Consider the following 20,151-nt stretch of genomic DNA (forward strand, 5'->3'; position numbering starts at 1 on the left):
TGAAGCCTTTAAAATGACACAGGATCTCATGTATATCAGGCATAGAAATATTCTCCCAGCTATCACCTTTGGATGGCTGAACAATTGCATGTCTGCTTTTACCCTTCCATGGACTGTAGAAAATCACAGAATGGTTTGGGTTGGGAGGACCTTTAAAGACCATCCAGTTCCAATTCTCCTGCCATGAGCAGGGACACCTTCCACTAGACCAGATTGCTCCAAGCCCCATCCAACCTGGCCTGGAACACTTCCATATAAAGTTAGAATTTAATGGTCCCGTGGAAAGTGAGATGTGAGCAGGCATTCCCATCCTCATCACAGCCCCATCCCAGGAGAGCTGGGGCCTGGCCAAGATGGGATGGAGGAGATCTGGAGCCAAGAACCCAAGTGGGAAAGAGAGGAAGGGGAAAGCAAGGCCCAAAGACGCCTCAAAACCACCAGTTGTTGGCAGGGTGAGGATATCCCAGGGTTGTGGCTTCACCTGTAGTGGCACAGAAACTCTCCTTCTACCATTTTGGGCTCATTCACTCTGCTCTGAAGTATTCTCACTGCCCAGAGGGAAAATTAAGACAACACTGGTTTGAGTGGTTCTCTGCTGGCTCTTTATTTCATCCCTAGAAGATGAGGGCCAAGAGGAGACTGACACAGGAGCTTATCTCAGATTGATACAACAAAAAAGCAACAGTGAAGTGAAGGGTGGCTGCCCTGTGAAACAACCTCACTTCCATGAGCTGCCATGCTTCTGGGTGTGAGGACAGGCATTTTTACCTTTTTCTCCTACTCATGGAGCCTCCTATCTCCCAGTCACACAGCCTATCCCTTGGATTTGTGCTTGCTGACAACAAGTCTCCTTTCTCACTTACCTTTCACTGATCTCTGGGAAACAGGCCAGGCAGTATGGCCACAGGTCATGAGCCAAAAACTCCTCATCTGGGGCCAACACACTTGGGGTGGTTTTTTTCTTTTCTCACCAGTCCCATGAAGCTTCTGGAGGACCTGGGTGCTGGGCTAGCTCTGCTGCTTTTATTGGAAGACCTGCACAATCACTAATTGCATCTGCATTTCTCACTAGGGCCCTACACATCCTAAGTGCTCTCCATGCTCTCCACAGCCATGAGAATCTCAGTCTTCCTTCCACAGAGCTCACGGTTTAAAACCCAAGGTGGGAAATCACTAATTCCTGTGATGGCTGCTCAGCCTTTGCCTCAGGAATTAATAAAAAAGAGAATTTTCTCCAAGAGTGCCACAGGACACAGTGTGCACACAAAAAGAAGTTGGTAGAGGAAGGAGACCAGACAAATACATCATTCTTGGGACAAAAAAAAAAAAAAAAAAAAAAAAAAAAAAAAAAAAAAAAAAAAAAGAATGAAAAAGAGTATCTGTGTGTGTCCCTTCAGTTAGGAAGGTTTACAAAGTAGCTTCACAATGGGAAACGGTGCCTGCTCCAGAGAGGTTTTACAGTCCCAGCAATCAGAACGAAATAGCAGGAAGGGGAAAGGCAGAAGCAGGAGACCTGTGATTCCCTGGCTTCCACGGAGCAACTGTGCTCGGTTTGCAGGTCCAAGGCATTTTTAAGCCTATAAATAAACCGGGGACGTTAATGAAGGCATTAATCTCGGCTGGCCGCCGTCCCAGCTATTTCCAGAGCGAGTTACCTTGCCTGTCCCGGCAGAAGTAGGTCTCGAGGGGAGGGTCGGGCGAGCCGCAGGACGGATGCCGAGTGCCCGGGGCCACCGCTCTGGCCGCAGGACACCGCCACCGTCCTTGGCAGCGCACCAGGAGGAGGTGTCCCGAGCGCCAGCCCTCCTGGCTCCCGGCCTGCAGGGAAACACACCAAAACAGACGTCAGATAACAAACAACGAGAGAGGCAGAGCGCTGCCGGCTGCAGAGGGAGGCTGGTGGGTGCTCCTGTCGGCAGCCAGTGCCTTCTTCCTCTCCTACAAGGAGATACCCCCGATGGAGACCCTCTGCTCCCCCACCTCTGCCTTTCCAAGGAGACAGAAAGTGGCAGAGCTCGGTGCTACAGAGAAGGGGGGCGTGGGAAGGGCAGGCCAGGGCATCCCAGCACACTGGTCTTGGGCAGGGAATGGCCGGGGTGCAGACCCCTGCGGGGAACGAGGTCTGCCCCGACACAGCTTGCTGCCCCTCACAGCAATAGCAGTGCTTCCCTCGCAGGCAGAGGGGGAGAAGAGCTCCCTCTCTTTTCCACCTCTCGGGCGTCTCTGTGGTCAAGATGACCCTGAGATGTGTTAGAGAGTCTCTTTTCCAGGCCCAGCAGCGGAAGGAGTCGAGACTCTTCTGTTCTGGTTTTCAAGGTTGTTTATTCTTTGTTATCTATGACATTCCTTTTCTGATCTGCTGAGGTCTGTCTAGCAGGTTGGTCCGAGGCACACTGACCGCCTTCAGGGGCAGTGTTATCTTTTTATACTAAAAAATACATTTATATCATTTACAATAATTTTCCAATACCTATCACCCATGTTAGACAGTGTGTTTCTACTCTAAACCAATCCAAAAGTGCCAACATCACCCAGAAGATGGAGGCTAAGAAGAAGAAAGAAGAAGGACAAGGCATGCCCAAATCCCTCCATCTCGGCTTCTGAACCCCCATTCTAAAAACTCAAAATTCTACTTCTCTACCTTGTAACAAACTAACTATCATTCTACTTAAACTTTGTGGCTTGTGAATCCTCATATAAGGTTGGTAATTGTTTTTTTCAAGGGCTAAAATTGAAGGCACAGGTGTTTTTGATTCCGTGCCAAGGTCCCCGAGCCCCCTGTCAGGGTCTCGAGTCCTCCAGGGCAGCCAGAGGAATTTCCTGGGTTCCAACATCCACCCGGGAGGAGCAGGAACGCCATGCACTTGGATAGTAAAAGCTGCTTTTTCTCCTTCCTGCCGTGAGGAAAGAAGCCCCAGGACAGCATTTGCTTGGGAAAAGAGCAGCCAAGGGTTTGCCCTCAGTGCTTACATAGCACCCAGAGCTGGTTTGCCTATGGGCAGTGTAGCCCTGAGGTTCATCTTACAAAGGACTTCTTACAAATGTTTGCCTCATCTTACAAAGTATACCATCCTTTTGTTTATTTTACTATTTCTTTCACAATATGCCAGGAAGAAATTTATTCCTAGCAGTAAATGAGGAAATAGGTGCCTTTGAAAACCACATCTACACATTGCTTTCCTTTGACCTGCCCCCTCAGGTATGGTCAGATACCACCACACAAGGTTAGAGAAATTATTGTTCCTGTACCACCAGAAAACAACACTGGCCATCATTTTCTTTTCTATTCTGCAATAAGCTCAAGATGTTGAGACATTTGCCAAATAATATTACAAAAGAATTGTTCACGTGCTAGTCCCAGGTGACATTTGGCTACTGTAACTATTAGGACTCATTCTCCCAAAGCATTCAGTGGCACAGGACTTTTCCCCCAATCTTCTCGGAAAATACACACTGTTTTCTGTTCTTTGTGTTGCTTAGTAATGTTTCCTGAATTCTTATCATCTATAGTGGTCTGACTGCCAGTTGCTCATAATGTACCACCTAGCAAAAATTAAGAGAAATTTGGATGTTTCCCTACCTTCTTACAATGATATTTTGGGGCCAGAGGCAGCAATTTCTCTGTGGAACACCCACCCCACTTGCAGATGTGGCTTGCAGCTCACAAACAACACAACCTGTTCACTCTCAGGAACTGCTAAGAAATGCATTTCATTTACTTGAGCTTTGCTTTTGTGTCTCAACTATATCCAATGGACAATCTGAAGGCGCTACTTTTGCTACAGCTTCCCTGCTGCAGTTCTGTCTGGCCTCTTTTAGGGATCATGCAGGATATGACCATTTGAAGGTCTCCGGAGGCCTGGGTGGGTTGTGCATGGCAAAGTTTGGTCCTGCTACAGCCACTTTGGCAAGCAGAGACACACCTGGATCCTGCACTGTGCTCTGGCTCTGTGAAGCAGGGCTATGAACTCCCGTGTCAGCGGCAATCTGAGACACCAACCCCAGTGACAACTGACAGGAAATTTCTTTTCTACTTTAATGAGTCTACGCAGTGTTGAGCCAGTTTTTGCAAAACTGTCACAAAGGGCCCTGACTGATCCCTACTGCCTGTAACTGGTACTTTGGGGAGCCCATCAGCTCCATCGCCCTCTTGAGATTGTGCTTTTCCAAACCTGCTGATGAGGGGCAGCAGGAGCAGGCACTGCAGTGATTCTTCGGCTCCACACAAGTGTCTGTTGGTTATATCCCCAGCAGCTTTGGCAGACTTGGTGCAGTTGTTATTAACTCCTAATCTCTTCTTGTGGACTTTTCTGGATAGTTGCTAGGATGAGAATTTTCTTTATCAATGGAATTTCATCGGTTGGGTTTGCTTGCCATCCACTAGCTTGTCAAATTCAGAGATACAGCCATCTAAATCTTACTGCATAAACTGCAGCAACATCACTCTCAGGAGGAAAGTGAGGGGGGAAATATCCCCTCAGAGGGATTCTGTGTCTGGAGAAACTGCATGTCCAATAAGAAACCAGCTTGCAACCTCAATCTTACACAAGACATACAGAGATACTCCTGGTAGACTTAACACTCACCTTGACAAAGTAATCAGCTTGTCAAGCAAAGGAAGCCATTGTGGCCAGAGTGGTCATGGGAGGTAACTAATACTCTCCACCTGCAGCATCAGTCAAATAAGGATTTTAAATATTACAAGAGAGAAGATCTGAAATGTTAGAGAAGAAAACATACATAGGAGTGAAAACAGCAGCATGTGATGGCCAAAAATGGAAAATAAATGCTAGAAATGTTTCATATTGACCCAAATAAATAACAACCTCAAATGAAGTGGTTTAGGCTTGTCAGGTTTAGCCTGACCTCGGGCCAGTAATTTGCTTTCCCTGGAATAAAACGAAAGGCATCTGTTTATCTTGGCTATGAAAATGTCCTTGTCAGATGTCAGCTGAATTCTCTCTGGGCAGTTCACCTATCTCCTACCAGCTCCAGAGGAGACCCATAAACCACTGCCCCCCAAACATGATACATCTGTGCATCCTGAGCAGTTATCCCTTCTCTTCCCTGAGCTGCCCAAGTTGTCTCAGAAGGCTTCCTTCCCTATGCCTGGAAAATCCTGCTAGAGAAAAATGTCATTGCTAGTAGTAGTGATAATGGTAGACATCCCTGCAACCCTCACAGGGTTACATTAAAAGTGCCTTTCCTGCCATACCAGGTACAAGAACTCCTTCTTGCTGACCCTGCTGCTCACCCACCCCAGAGCATGGCTCCTGCAGGCAACAGTCCTTCCTGGCACCAGGAGCGATGTGCCAAGGACCAGCACCCAGAATGACCCAGTCATAAATAAAATCCAGTGAAAACTTGCTGCTGCTTAGAAATAATCACCAGACAAAGAAAAGACCCAGCTCAGAGAACTCCCTGCTTGGCATACCAATGATTATGTGATGCACTGCAACCCAGAGGTAGGAAGGAGCAGCTAGAGCAGGGCAGTGGGCATTGCTGCCAAAAATTATCTTCAAACTAAAGCCAGTGTTTCCACATTTCCATAAAGATGGAGGGAAGGGTGACAGTGTCTCAGACAGGCAATAGCTGGAGTGAGGTGGAGCTGAGCCCTGCACCAAGGCTTGAGTGAACCATACATGCAACCTCTGGCTGACAGCACTGGTGTCTCCAGGGAGGCCTGAGGACTCACATCGATCTGCACATTTAGGAGAGCAAGAAAAGTGGTGATTTATCAGATCAGTCATAGAAATGCAAAAATCTGTCTTGTTAATGTTGACAATTAACTCTTATATTTGCCTGGGGAAAAGGGTCCTGGTGCCTTTCCTCTGGGATGCTCAGATATGTGGCAGTGGAAGCCTGTTGTTGCCTTCTGTAGGACCAGGACAAAGCTGTGCTGGCAGGCAGGAAAATGATGTGGCTCCTCTGGACCCAAGTGATCGCTGAGCAGAACACAAGGACACTGGAAATGCCCCCAGCTACACAAACGTGATATTCCATCGTGCTGCTGAGGCAGCAGAGCCTCCTCCTGCTGCTGCTCGGAGCGGGCTGTGTTCACTGGTTTGGGTTCTCAGAGTGCTGTGATGGTTGTGAGATTCAGTCTCTAATTAGGTCCCTGTAGTGGTGAGATTGCTTCCTTTATAATCACTCAGTGGGAACTGGTACTTTATCCTCTGTACTCAAATTTTTATGTCTTTCACCCTCATTTTCTCTCCAATGCCCAGAGTCTCCAGTCCACTGGATGACAGCTGCAAAAACCTCTGACATTCACTTTAAGGACGATTCTTTTCAGCTGCTTCACATTTCCTTTTGACAAGCTCTTCCAGTGATATTTACCGCAACTAATGAATTAACTCACAGCTGGACCACTTGCTAGCCTTTTCAGTCCAGAGCTGCTTTAAATCTTGATTAGCTGTTATGATTTGTAAATCTCACAGAACTGCTAAGTCCAAGCTTTCCTGTCTCACACTGTGATCAGGAGACTGTTCCCAGTCATGCAGAGCAGCACTACACAGGCATTAGGCATTCAGGGGGACTCTATCTCTGCAGCAGGTAGCAAAACAGTGCATTATCCACAGGAAACAGTTCAGTTCATAAGCAAAGTTATTTGAATAACTCGTAGTGTGCTGGGTTTGCATGGCCTGGTTTTTGGTAGCAGGGGAGCCACAGAGGTGGCTTCTATGAGAAGCTGCTGGAAGCTTCCACCATGTCCAGCAGAGCCAATGGCTGATGGCTCTGAAGATGGACATGATGCTGGCCAAACCTGGGCCAATTAGGAAGGTTGGTAACACCTCTGTGATAACAGATTTAAGAAGAAAATCAAAACTAAGTGAGGTGTGTGCACAGTGTTAATTCCAGCTAGAGAAGAGGAGGGGGTGAGAATACGTGAGGGAAACAACATGGAGACACCATGGTTGGTGGAGAAGGAAGGGCAGGAGGTACTCGAGGCACCAGAGCCGAGATTCCTCTGCAAGCTGTAAGGAGGCCATGGTGAGGCAGCTGTCCCTCTGTAGTCCATGGGGATCCATGGAGGATGCAGAGATCCACTCACAGCCTGTGGGGCAGCTGCCATGCTGGAGTGGGTGGATGCCTGGAGGAGGCTGTGGTCCAGTGGGAGACCCAGTGGAGAGAGCGAGCCCCTGCCTCCAGGCTGGAGCAGCCTGTCCTTGGAGGGCTGCACCCTGTGGAAGAGTGATCCACTCACAGCAGTTTTGGGAGGACTGTGTGCCCATGGGAGGGACTCACAGTGCAGCAGTTTTGGGAGAACTGCTGCTTGTGAGATTGGAAACACACTGGAGAAGTTCATGGAGAACTGTCTCCCTAGGGAAGGGACCTCATGGCATAGCAGGGAATGGACTCCTCTCCCTGAGCAGTGGAAGAAAATCTTGGGTGGTGAACAGATCAAACCCCCATGCCCTGTCTCCCTGCACTGTCAGTGGAAAGCAGGGAGGGGGTTGGGGAAGAAAAGGTGTTTTAAGGGATTATTTTACTTCTCATTATCCTTCTCTGACTATGGTAGTAATAAATTTACTTTGCACTTCCAAGTTGTCTGTTTTGCCCTTGGAGTGTTTTCTCCTGGTCCTTATCTCAACCCTTCATTAAACTTTTCTCTCTTCTGCCCAGCTGTGGCAGGGGAGGATGAGTGAACAGCTTTTATGGGTGCCTGGTGTTTGGCACTGTCAAACCACAACAGTTTTTGGTGGAGAATGTAGGCACTAACAAGAACTTTGAGATAAGGATATAAATTGGGAGAAATATTGGGCAAACCAATTATTAAACCATGTTATGAAGTAGAATGATAGTGGGAATTTGCATTGTAGTGAAGGAATTGTAGTGAAGGGTCTAGGAGTGGATTTTGTGTAGTTTGTCCATTTTTGTTCTGTATTGTGATGATGGGGTTTTTTTGGATCTGGTGTGGGCAACTTTTTCCCCTTTTCTTTCTGTTTAGTTTAGTTGTTTTTGTTGTTCTAAGTAAAGATTGTGTGTTGAATGTGGACGATTTTTTACTGCAGACTTCCACAGTTGTTGGCAATCCTTACAAGCTGTCTGATACTGTTAATAGTATTAGCCCATACTGCTGTTATTCTATGGAATTAATGGAATTTGTCATCACCCAAGTGCAAGAGAAAAAACCTTTGGGTGAGGAGCTATTAAAATGTGCCCTGAGGCATCCAGTTCCTGGGCAGAAGGGTGTGTGGAGGGATTTGGGCAGGTTCCTAGGGCGGTTCTAAATCACCTAAATCATCTCCCATTGCCTGGGAATTTACTCCTGAATAGGCAAACACCCTAACAAACTGGCCCCTGGACTGATAGAAGGGAGCCATTACACCCTGCCTCCCAGAGGTGTCTGAACATTGCTTGCTGATGGGAAGTAGAGACTGACTTTCCCCTTCTTTTGTGCACACACGCAGGTTCTCGTTTATTTTCTTTCACTGTAATAAAACTGCCTTACCTCACCCACTGGTTGCTCTCCATCTTATTGTCTCCCCTGTCCCCTTGGCTTAGTGGGCACCTGGCACCCAGCCAGGGTCAACCTGCTACACATAGTTGGAAAAGAAAAGGCCTTACTATTTTAAGCATGTGTGAAAAAAATACGCAATGCAGCGTATACTACATTTCACAAGCATCTTGCACAAGTGATATTACACAAATGCACCTTTCTCCACATTATTTTGCAGATCCTCTTTTCTGTTTCTAGCTTCTGAGCACATCCTGAGCAATGAACAACAGCCCAACATTTCAGATTAGGATCCTTACTTGAGTTCTTAAATAAAATTAGTCTGATTTGTATAGATTCTGCCCTCTCAAGTCCCACTACACTCACAGAGTCAGCAAGTCAGGTCATTTGTATTTTGGCAACTAACTGTGCATTTAGGCACCTAAATTTTCAGTGATTTGAATTCCAACTCTAAAATTCTGGCCTGGAGGTAAGCATCTAACTGGAATTTGTAGCCCAGGGGCTGGGAATACAGCAGTCATGTAGTTGCCTGAGTTCAGGATGAAAAGTCAACATGCATGGAGGCTTTTCACTTATCAGAAGGCTTGCAGCAAAACAGGAAGTTATTAATATCAGAGCCTGAACTGACTTGAGAGTCAGACAATATCAAACAGAAGGTGTCTCCCCTTTTTCCTGTTTATCTCTTGCTAGCTCAGAAGACAGGGGAGATGAAGAGGCAAAGAGTTTCGTAATTTGGTGCTACAAGGCAGTGAAATTGAGCCGGCAGGCTGTACATCATTACACAAAGTATTTAGCATCACTTTCCTCAAGTCTTTAAAGCTTGTGCTGTACTTTTAAACAAACAGAGAAGCTATTTTGAAATGATGGGGTGGAACATGACAAAATAGTGCAGCGCTATGGCATGCAGGAGTTTAGACAAAGTGAGCAATAAATGAAACTACAGGGGAGGGTAATATGCTGCCTTGGTATAGTTATCTTAGGAAAACACTGGAACTAAAAAACTTTCTCTTGAGAAAGTGTCATTTGATTTTTAAATAACACAGGTCATTAGGACTACAGTTTCACATCGTGTCTGCATGATGGTTTATCAAAGCAAGATCAAGTTACTGGCAGGGTCCTGAGAGGAAGCTCCAGGGTAAAGGAAAAATAATGTACAGAGCAGCTTACCACCACACTGTGCAGAAATGAGCAAAACTTCCTGGACTCATGGCCCAGCCTCATCACATCAGCACAGCACACGCCAGACTGCATTCAGCTCTCTGTTTTCACTGCTGCCCAACACAGTGTTTTCTTTCAAACAAGGACAATTTAAAAAACTGCCCTTTCTCAAAGGGAACTGGACAGTCCCTCCTTGAAAGACAAGATCGAGCAGGAAGCCCTGCACTGAGAACTAGCAAGGTCAAAAATGGAGTGCCAACCTGTTGGGATGTGGGATCATTGGCTATCTGAGCTCTCCTGTGTTTTGTCAGCCACCGTGGAGGTGACAGGGCCAGGGAGCTGCCTACCTGGCCTCCATGTTCATGGAGAATTTATTAAAAGACTCAAGCTAGGCACAGAAAAACTGGCACTGAGCAGGCAAAAGGCAAACCCCAAGAATATTTATTTGTTTTGACTTATGATTGGGCAGGTCATACTTCCTAGTGTAACTTGGATGTTCTTTAGAAGACAAAACACTATAAGTAGGTGTCAGATCCTTGGGAAAGGTTTCATTTCTTTTGGAGAAACAGGAGATTTCATGTGAGGATTCGTTCACTGAGCACTTTCACTTTTTCAGTTATCTAGAGATTTGGGCCTCTTTCTTTTTTTTTTTTTTTTTCCCATCCTATCTTGCTGAGCCCCTCACAGCCACATGAAATAAATTCCTAGAAGGAGATCCCTCCCACAGAGCCTTACACCTCTCAATTTACACTGAAAAAACCATGTTTGTACATGCAGAATATTAAAAAAATAGAGGTGCATCTTCTTTTCTGTCCTTAATAAGTTTTCAGCTGCAAACACAAGGCAGGAGTCACACTTTCTTTCCCCTGAGGTTGCAGATATCGAACAAAAACATCACAAATTTCATTGCTGCTTAAAGGAGATCTGCTGTACATGACTTGCAGGAGCTACTACCTCTGCCAAGATTTGTTCACTACAGTACTGATGTACACAGTGTAATCCTCAGGGGAAGGCCCTGCTGTCAGTCAGCTGTCCCCCCCAGAATGTCTTCTTTTCTCCACTCAGGCCACTTTAGGGGTGCTGGGTAAGGAGGGGGTACAGCAAGCAGCTTTCAGGCTCCCAGATAGGTCCTTTTGAGATCCCCTAAGCTCATGGATGAGGAGGAGGAGGAGGAGGAGGAAGGGAGGAAGAACTGTATCAGATGAAATGGAATTAGGCAAGACAAAAGAGCGGTTACTAGGAAATGAAAAAGAATTCTATAAATAAAGATATGAATAGTTTTCATGTTTAAGCAAGAAATGTGAGAGGTATGAAATGAAGCAGAATTAAGGAAAAGCATTCTCCAGAGGGAATTAGAGAGATTTACAGCACAATATCAGCTCCCTGTGCAGCTCAGGTCAAACACTGCTTTGCATTTAAAAGTCAGCTACACACAGTGCTCTGAAGGATCCCCTTTGCTGTCCATTGCCTACGGTAAAAAGGTAATACAGACCAAACCACTTCATGGCCTGATATGACTCTCTCTCATACTGTAGCTAAATTCCTCACAGGTATTAACCTCACACACCTCAGGGGTATGGAAACACATTCTTCCTTGGAAAATGAGGGGCAAAAGGCAGAAGGATGGGACCAGCATACACAAGGGAGTCACTGGCAAGGCAGATACCTGAATGTAGATCACCCAAGTTCCAAGCTAGCATCTGAACCTCCAGACACACCCTCTTCTCCCTCAAAATGTGAGAAAAGAAGAAATAAAACCAAAACCATACCATGGTGGTTTCAGTCATTTGAGAGTCCTGGCTGCAACCTCCCACACAGCAATCACCACACAATCTTGGCTGCTTTCACCACTGCCATCTTACCTTTCCCTCTCAGCCTTTCTGTTGTGTTCTGACATAAACTGGGAGCTGCCTGAGGCAGAAGCTGTTTAAGCTTCCCCATTATTTTGCATGCAACATGAAGTATTATGGGGTGTCTCACAGGTTTTGACTCTAAATTGAGTTTTTGAGAGAGTCAAATTACTTAATGCCACTTGAGTCCGCCTCCTGAAGCTTTTCCACGCCTAAGAGCAGCTGGCAGAAGCAGTGGAAGTGAGCAAGAGCCATCTGTGCACATTGCTCAGGTTTTACTACTTCTGCTCACCCTGAGATTTTTGGTATCAGGGAAATTATTTAGGCGGCAGGAAATAGCTCTTGAGGGCAACAAGGATCTAGCTAGTGACTTAGGCTAGGCAAGACGTGCATACAGGCAGCAGCTGCTTTGTAGGAATGAGGCCCTGCAAATTTTTTAATGCACACTGCTGTCCGAAGCGTTGCTGTGAAGGATTTATGCAATAGAAATGTGACTGTGTTCCTGTTCCACTGCTAACTATTCCTATGTGTCTCCTCTCTCACTGCCCTTCAAAGCTTTCCTCTGAATACAGTGATGCATACTGTTCCTGAGGAGTCTTGGGAGAGAATGTAGAGGGCATAGATTTGCTTCAAAGCAGATCTTCAAACATCTGTTTGTACTTACAGCACGAAAATTCAGCACGCTACAGCACATAGCTGCCTGTAGCTTCAAGGCAAACACAAATGCTACGAGGTATTAAAGACTCATAAACATAAACAAGATAGCCTGGAGCAGCTTATCAGTTAGGTGGTAATGGGTGGGGAAAGGCTCATTGTATATTTAAGGCCCAGGCATTTTCCCACTGATTTTTTGCCATGTTAGTAATGGGCCAGGGAGAGGAAAACTCTTATGTAATTTAGCCAGGAAATAGTGCTCAGGTCAGTCAGTCCTGACTCTCCTGCTGTGGTTCCTGCTCGCTGCTGCATGGGGGTGCAAGGGCAGTCTCTGGCCAGACACCCCCTGAGTCAGGAGGGGAAAGAGACAACTGCTCATGCCAGCTCCATTCCTGACAGCCAGGCCACCACTACAGCACGTTACCCCTGTAGCAGAACAGGACAGAAGGGACTTCCCTGGCAGCAGAGCCTTGCTGGCTGGCCATGCAGGAGCATCAGGGGAAGGCTCTGGCCCCAGTTTGTTGTTTGGGTGGAAAACAGATGAAGACACTGTCACCTGCTGTTGCTTGACATCACTCTGTGACCACAGGGTAGAGTGGCACTGAGACCCAGGAACATTTTCACTGCTACCTGAGAAACAGGTTACCATGATTAATCTGATAGAAGTTGGTGGCGTTTCAGTCCCCTCCACACCTTCTGGGTGAATGAGAAGAAAATTTGGTTGGCTTGAAGGCTCTATATAATTTTGTATTAGCATCAGATGACTGCCAGTTCTGGTGTAAAGGAAGGGACAGGAACATGAGGCAGGATCTGTTAGGACTTGAGGCACTGAAGCAGAGCTGTTCTAGGTGGGCATAAACCATTATGGACAACATCTCAGTATCTCTAGTTCACAGTCTTCTGTTTAGTATAAGCCCACCTCCTTGGAGATTTCAACTCCAATGCCATTTGGAGAAGCTTTGCCCTGGACAAATGTTGTCTTCTGCCAGCTCCACTGCAGGGACTGTAATCTTTATCAGCAGAGCAGTAAGAGCAGCTGGGTGGGTCCTCTTCAGTCACCTCACCATCACTTGTTAGAGCTCATTTGTCAGAGCCCTAAATCACAACACAAACACTAGAAATCAACCCAAAATGGATACGGCTAGACTACAAGACCTGAAAATTCTCTAAAAACGTGCAATCTAGTTAAATAAATAGTGCCTTCCCTGGGACAGATAACTTGGATTCTCCAAGCAAAACAGTGTCAACAAGAAAAGCATTTTACACCAATATTTTTGGCAGTATAGAAACATCCATGCATATTACACAGTACTTACTACAAGGGCAGAAGATTCCAATGTAGATCCACATTCACTTTTGCATTTCTAGAGGTCAAGGGGGTTTTCAGTCATGTTGAGCAAATGTGACTGAGCCAACAGGAATTAAAGCTATGCTCTTTCCTGCCTGTTGAGACATGGTGAAAGAAAGCAGCTACCTTAAATCAAAGGGTCCAGATTCAGGGAGGTACTCCAGCTAGAAATCAGAAGCCAGTTTACAGATACTTTGATAACTTGGGCTTTTATTGTTCCACAGGCCCCCAAGATCAGTTGGTGAGGGCTGGGTAAGTTTCCTCATATGGTGTTTGAAAGCAAAGACAATCTACATTTGCTTCCCACAGGCAAGCCCAGGCAGCTACAGCGTGTTACAAAAAGAGGAGATTAAAAGCAAGTTTTGTAGCACTACTGTATGAAAAGATACAATCGGTTCTACCATTAGCAGCTTAGGAGTTAGGATTGGAAATCTGATGTAGGCACCTTTGAAGCACCAGTTTTGTCAAGAATATCCCCATGCTTTGTCCTGTCTTGAAAATTGAATTGTTTAGCTATTAAAAGAGATTAATGTAATCTCTGTGTCTATGAAATTGGATTTTAAATCAGTTTGCTTACTGTACTATCTCCATGCAGTGAATGAGACCTCTGCTGCTTTTCATGTTGCTATAATTACAGGTCCCACCTTGTCTGAGCCCAGCGTGTGCTGGCATTGCCAGCAGGACAAAGTGCCTGGCAGACTGCAGGAGGAGGCATGTAGCTGGCAGGGAGAGGGAAGCCTCTGTTCCACAGAGGCCATGGGTGAGGTTCCGTGCTGCTCTGGACCCCTCAGTGTGAGCAGAGCCAGTCAGGGGGGTCTGAGACAGCTGGGGCAGAGCGTAGGAGCTAGGAGCAGAGGCTGAGCGAGCTGGGTGGGGTTAGTCCAGAGACAGGGAGATGGAGGGGTGATCCAACAGGACCCTATTGCCAATCACACCTCCCTCAGGAGGAGATGGACGGACCCCAATCCATCCTGCAGGCAACAGGTGGACAAACGGGGGGCAACAAACCCAGCCTGGAGCTTGGGAGAAGAGAATGGACGTTAGCAGAAAACATGTCCCAGAGAGGGAGACTGTGCATTCTCCATCATTGGAGGCTTTCATGAGTTGGCTAGACAATGCCAAAGCTGACTTGATGTAATGTGATAGTCCTGTGCTAAGCAGGAGCCTGGATGACCTTGGGCCTTCACAGGACTTTTCCAAACATTTTTGTGTTTCTATTATTTTCCTAGCGAAGGAAATGAACACACTTCAGCTCCATGGATACGTGTCTTTTTATGCCAACTAAGGAGCTAGTCCTGCAGTCTTCTTTCCAAGAAGCTAGCAGTAAATGTTAAGAAATGCTAGTCTCTCTCCACTCTTCCTTCTCCCACAGGCAGCAGTGTGTTGTGTCCACCTCTAGTCTCCACTTTGCTGCAGAAACATGGCTTGTGGTCCTGTGAGCATGGTCTAGCCATGAGTGTTGACAGTCCAACTGCTTCACTCAGAACTAAATAGTAGAAGAAGAGATATCCCAGGGTAGGAGGCAATTGTTGCTGGGAATTCTGCTTGTCATCAACTAACCCAGACCATGTCTCCTTGCAGCAGGTTCTGTTCACTTGAGGATCCTGGCAGAGTTTATTGCTGCTTCCACTCACGCACACCACAGACACTTCAGCAGGCTCCTTTTCTGCTAACAGAGGGGTCATGCAGCATCCTCTGGCTGCCTGAAACAATTTCTCTCTCTAGCCAGAGATCTGCAACTCCATGCCACTCCAATCTTTGCAAAGTTTACTAGCCCTTTGCATTCTCTGAATGTCCTCCGTCAACTTCCCCCTCTCTTGGGAAAAAGGGATCTAGTTGCTGAGTTTTTATTTACTCATCATGGCAGACAAGCTTCTGATAAGCCATCTCTCTGCAGTGCTGCAGCCTTACCCTGCTGTCCTGCATGGGTATGGGGTAAAAAAATCCCCCACAGAGTTTTAAAATGGTCTTTTTTTCCTTTTTGCAGCAGATGAAAGTCGAACTTGCTTTCTCTTTCCCAGAAGTCATCTTGACTTCAGTGGCTTGAGAAGAGCCCTGGCAGTAGCAAGGTCCTTGTTAATGACTGAGTGCCCCAGGGCAGAGGAGGATTTGGTGCTCTGATGCAAGGAGAAGGGCAGAAGAGAAAGAAGTCAAATGAACGGGTGCCTGTAGTTGTTCTGCTTCTCCTGATGTATCTGCAGAGACTGCAGAAATGGCTGGGTGACCAATGGAAGCGCTTGTGTAACACGGGGAGCCCCACACTCCAAAACACCACAGGCACAGGCCATGTCATCACCAGCAACAAGCTGTCCAACAATGGTGGAAGGGACAAAGAACCAGCATGTGTCCTCTGCTCTCACAGAGAAAAGTAATCTTTCGTATTCCTCTTTCTTTTGGACTTTGTAAACAGTTTGAGACTGTTTATACACAACTTGTTTTGTCCAGCTGGACACATCTGGGTTACTTGCTCCATCTGCTCTCTTCAGTTTTAGGCACCTCTGGACTAATTGCTGTTTCTTTGACCAAGCTTTTGCCCTCTGAATTCCATAATGCATCAACAGCACACCCATACACAGCCCCAGTACCACCCTCAAAGCCTCCCAGGGCTCTGAGATGCCCTCAAGGCCAGATCCAATCCTCAAAGTGAAGACATGGCACAAAAGTGCTGCCTCAGGGCTCCTCTCCGCCCATGAGTGCTCTGGCAGCCGAGTGCCTGTGCTAGCCTTTTCACCCCAAACTGCATTCAGCCCATGATGACTTGGTCCCAGCAGCTCTGTTAGCTCTCCTCGTGGCAGACAGCAGCCCTACAACCTCTGCTCACTGCGCCAGGTACTGACAGGGCCAGACATACTGGGGAGCTCTGCAGCAGCAGTATTGTGGCAGCTATGATGAACCTAATTAAAACAGATGGAATGGAGACAGAAGCAAAAGTGGAATCAGTGAAAGATGACACAGAGAAGCTACAGTTCCCTCAGAGCTGCACTAGCACCAAACACTGTGCCTTGCTGAAACGTGCTGCCATTACAAAGTACACCTGCATGTACCACATTTTCAAGTTTCAGGGAGACTGGCATGAGGTCTGAGGGAGCTGCTACATGTATGGGGCTGTATGCATGCTCTGGAGCTGGAAGAATATCTGGTAAGTGCCAGGAACTGACAACATTTTGTACGTACACATGGATTTACATGGTGTTTTTGGTATCTCAACATTTGCTACTGCTTAAAAGACAACCCTGTTCTGATCTGCTGACCGAAAGGATCTTGAGTATTGATTTTAAAGGCACGTGGATAGGCTGGAATGCAGTCATAGAATCATAGAATCATTTATGTTGGAAAAGAGTTATAACAGCATTGGGCCCAACTGTTAACCCCGCAGTTCCAAGTGCACCACTAAACCATGTCCCTCAGTGCCACAGCTACATGTCTTTTAAATACCCCCAGGAACAGTGACTCCATCACTTCCCTAGGCAGCCTGTTCCAATGCTTGACAATCCCCTTGGTGAACAAATTTTTCCAAGTATTCAGGGCAAAGATCCTTTTCCCCCTCTGACACAGGTATGTCCCATCTGTGACCAGTGGCCCTGCTGTCATGTAAACTGACCCATGATCAAAATCCCCCAAATGCTGTGGGTGACACTGGGCTCAGAGACAGGTATTGATCTGTTGTCTTTTCCTATTTCCTTCCTTATCATCCCCTGCAACTGGTAGGATAAGGGAGAACACTGCCTATGGTCCAGATCCCTTAACCAATTGTCCCAAATCTCTGAAGTGTCTCCTGATTGCCTTTGGACTTCCTGGTGCAACTTCATTGCTGCCTACCAGAAAACTAATAGTGGAGAACAACCCGAGGGCAAGAACCTTTCTCTTCACATCTTAAAGCCATGTCCCAGACAGGCAGCACACCTCCCTCAGAAGTGGTTCCAGCCAGCATATGGGGCCTTCTTCTCCCTTCAGAAGGGAGTCTTCCATGGCAATGACCTGTCTCTTTTTCTTCATGGACACAGTTTTGAGACAGGTTGACTTAACCTTGGTGACAGCTCCATGTAAGATGAGACACTGTCCCCATTGCTCAGTTCTGCTAGCAGAGCCTTGTATCCATACCTGCTCCTGGCCCTACATGATCCTATCTATACCCATCTATTTTTTCTTGCAGTCAACCACTTTGGAGCATGTATGTCCTGCTCCTTGCTGAGAGTCCAATGCAGCATGATCCTGGTTATGAGCATTTGCTCTCAGGGACTGTAACATTAATAAAATACCTGGTTATATTATTAATAAAAGTCATCCACATATCTACAGAATTATTAGTTAATGCTGCTTTCTCTTTGGCTAGAGTAGCATAGCTAAGTTATAAAGACAGATTTGTATTGGTAAGGCTTCCAGACCAAAGAGTCAGATCATATTTGCCATCAGCAACGTGTTGTTGAGAGTATAAACTGAAAACTCAGTAGTCACCAACCAACAGCATTGCCTGAGCACCACAAAACATGGAAAAGTTCTTGACTCTGGCCCAGTAGGGCTGCCACTTAGATATTTTTGAAATTTAATTAAGCAAATGTCATCATTCCTAACACAAACCATCTTGTGGTGAGCATGCCTTTGAGTGCTCGAAGCAAAGCAGAAAGGAGCACTGGAACCCTGAGGAGTTAGGAATTATTCCCATATTAGGTACTATTTCCACAATGAAATGCACTCCCCGTTATCCATTTTCATTATGCCAATTTATTGTATTTATGGACTAGGGATCTGTGTTTAGATTAAAACCTCACTTTTGTAGGTGCTACAAGTCATGAAACAGTCCCTGTTCCTGCAGACTCCAATGCAGTGCCACGGTGACCTGGAAGCAGAAGATGAAGGACAGTGCCAGTGGGGAGAATGTGCAAATTGATGTGCCCAGCAAAACCCCACATTCTTCAGAGCAGGAAAAGTTTGCTTTTCAGGAGAAAACTGTACAGTGTGAAAGTGCTCATGGTCTGTGCAGACATCTCATTTTTATTTAAGAATGGGTGAAGTGCTTATGAAACAAGACAAATAAAAAGCCTGAGAAATTTCAGTTTTCTCCATCCAGAGAACAAATACATCATGTTGTTCCACAGTGACCTGTCAAGACTAAATTTAAAGGGAAGAAGAGGACAGTTCAGGCTCTGTACCCACTGCAGCTTGCTCTCTGTGTTCCCACTTCCATCAACAGCAGGATCTTCACCACTGCCATCTCCCCATCCTTGGAAAAAGGGGCTGAGAGAAATATTACTCACAGACTTCAGTTGAGACAATTAATCCACCCACTGTCTGCAGTGACTTATAAGAGCAACTTGCATTTTCCAAAGAGATTTTGGCATGGAGGAGCCTGAATGTAATTATTAATGTGTGGAAGTCTCATGTAAATGAGCCTGCTTGAAAACAGGGCTCAATCATGTAGAGAGAAAGCCATGAAGGACGTCAGGATCCACCTCCACTGCAGCAAGTGAAGGTGGTCTGAAGAGCCCAAGGTGCCCCCAGGGCTAGAATCAGCATAGCCAGGTTGATCAAAGCCTGGCTGAACAAGTTTTGCTCTTTTGCTGCCATGTAACCCAGGGCCAATGCAGACATCCACCCTTTCCTACCCTCACAGCACCCCTGCATGGCACTGCACAGCAGCACATGGTGGCTCCAGCTGGAAACAGCTGCTGTGGGTGTGGTGGGGACACATCTGCAAGTGCCCACATTCCCCATCTATGCTGGGACCTCGCTCACTCCTCACTTCTCTGAGATGGCCTCAGGATGTGTTTCACAGGAGCTGGTAGGACCCAAAGGGGGAGGTGGGGCACCCAAAGTAGCTTTAAATTCAGCGGAGGGGTGGAAAGACAGCTGAGAGAATGAGCAGTGGTGAGACCAGGCACTGGAATCTGAAGGTATAGGCAGCAGTTTATTAATGAGAGGCTTGTTTAAGTGTCTTGGTAATGTAGCAGTGAGAAACCTTGTTATTACTGCTTCCAGCACAGAGTGCATATACAACATGGTATTGTGAAATCCTGAAATCTCTGTACACAAATACAGTTAGGAGAAGAAAAAAAGAAAAACTTGGCCATATTTCTGAATATACTCACTTCTTCTGAAAATAATATCACAGCCAGAACAGGCCTTCTATATTCAACTGTCATGCACAAGTCCTCATACCTGGCTTAATAATCATAATGAACTATAAGGAAAAGGTAAATAGTCTTCATTCCACATCTCTGAGGATAATAGTAAGAAGGAAGAGATTTCAAACATTGGTAATGACTTGTAGAGCAGCACATTGCTTAAAACATTGACTATGAGCCAAGAAATACCCCTCAAGGCTGCAATCAAAAACAGTTTTTGGCTCTGTGCTGTGAACAGAAACTTTATTTGATCAACAGAGTTATTGCAACAGACTTGCTGTTGGGAGCCTGGAAGCTCATCTCTAATGTGCCACCCATCACTGAAGTTAAAGCTCCTGCATGGGAAAGCTCTGGGCTCATGAAATGCAGCTCTGGCTCACAGCTTCAAGTTAATTGGGATGACCACTGAGGAGAGTTGATGTTTCTCCCCTGCCTGGCACAGAAGTCTATGTAACTTTTCATGGGGAAATAAGAGAGATCTGAGACTGGCAAAAATACTCCTCTCTGTTTTTGCAAGTAGCTGTTGATTTGGGAGAATGAAAGCTTTTGAACTGTTTT

General features: G+C 46.2%; 1 long non-coding RNA gene across 3 annotated transcripts in view; it reads right to left on the bottom strand.

Annotated features, from left to right (window-relative positions):
• Nucleotides 1–303: 303 nt before the first annotated feature.
• Nucleotides 304–20,151, bottom strand: part of LOC131096599 (uncharacterized) — a 59,338-nt gene continuing 39,490 nt past the window's right edge. The window contains exons 3-6 of one of the 3 annotated variants that reach the window (XR_009115995.1): nucleotides 13,440–13,566; nucleotides 4,587–4,666; nucleotides 1,656–1,818; nucleotides 304–1,577 (exon numbers count right to left, since the gene is read on the bottom strand). This is a non-coding gene — a long non-coding RNA (uncharacterized LOC131096599). Of the gene's footprint in view, nucleotides 1,578–1,655; nucleotides 1,819–4,586; nucleotides 4,715–13,439; nucleotides 13,567–20,151 lie in introns of all 3 variants that reach the window. The other 2 variants (XR_009115994.1, XR_009115996.1) reach the window with 2 other exon arrangements.

The sequence above is a fragment of the Melospiza georgiana genome, chromosome 2 (assembly GCF_028018845.1).
Source record: "Melospiza georgiana isolate bMelGeo1 chromosome 2, bMelGeo1.pri, whole genome shotgun sequence".
NCBI lineage: Eukaryota > Metazoa > Chordata > Aves > Passeriformes > Passerellidae > Melospiza > Melospiza georgiana.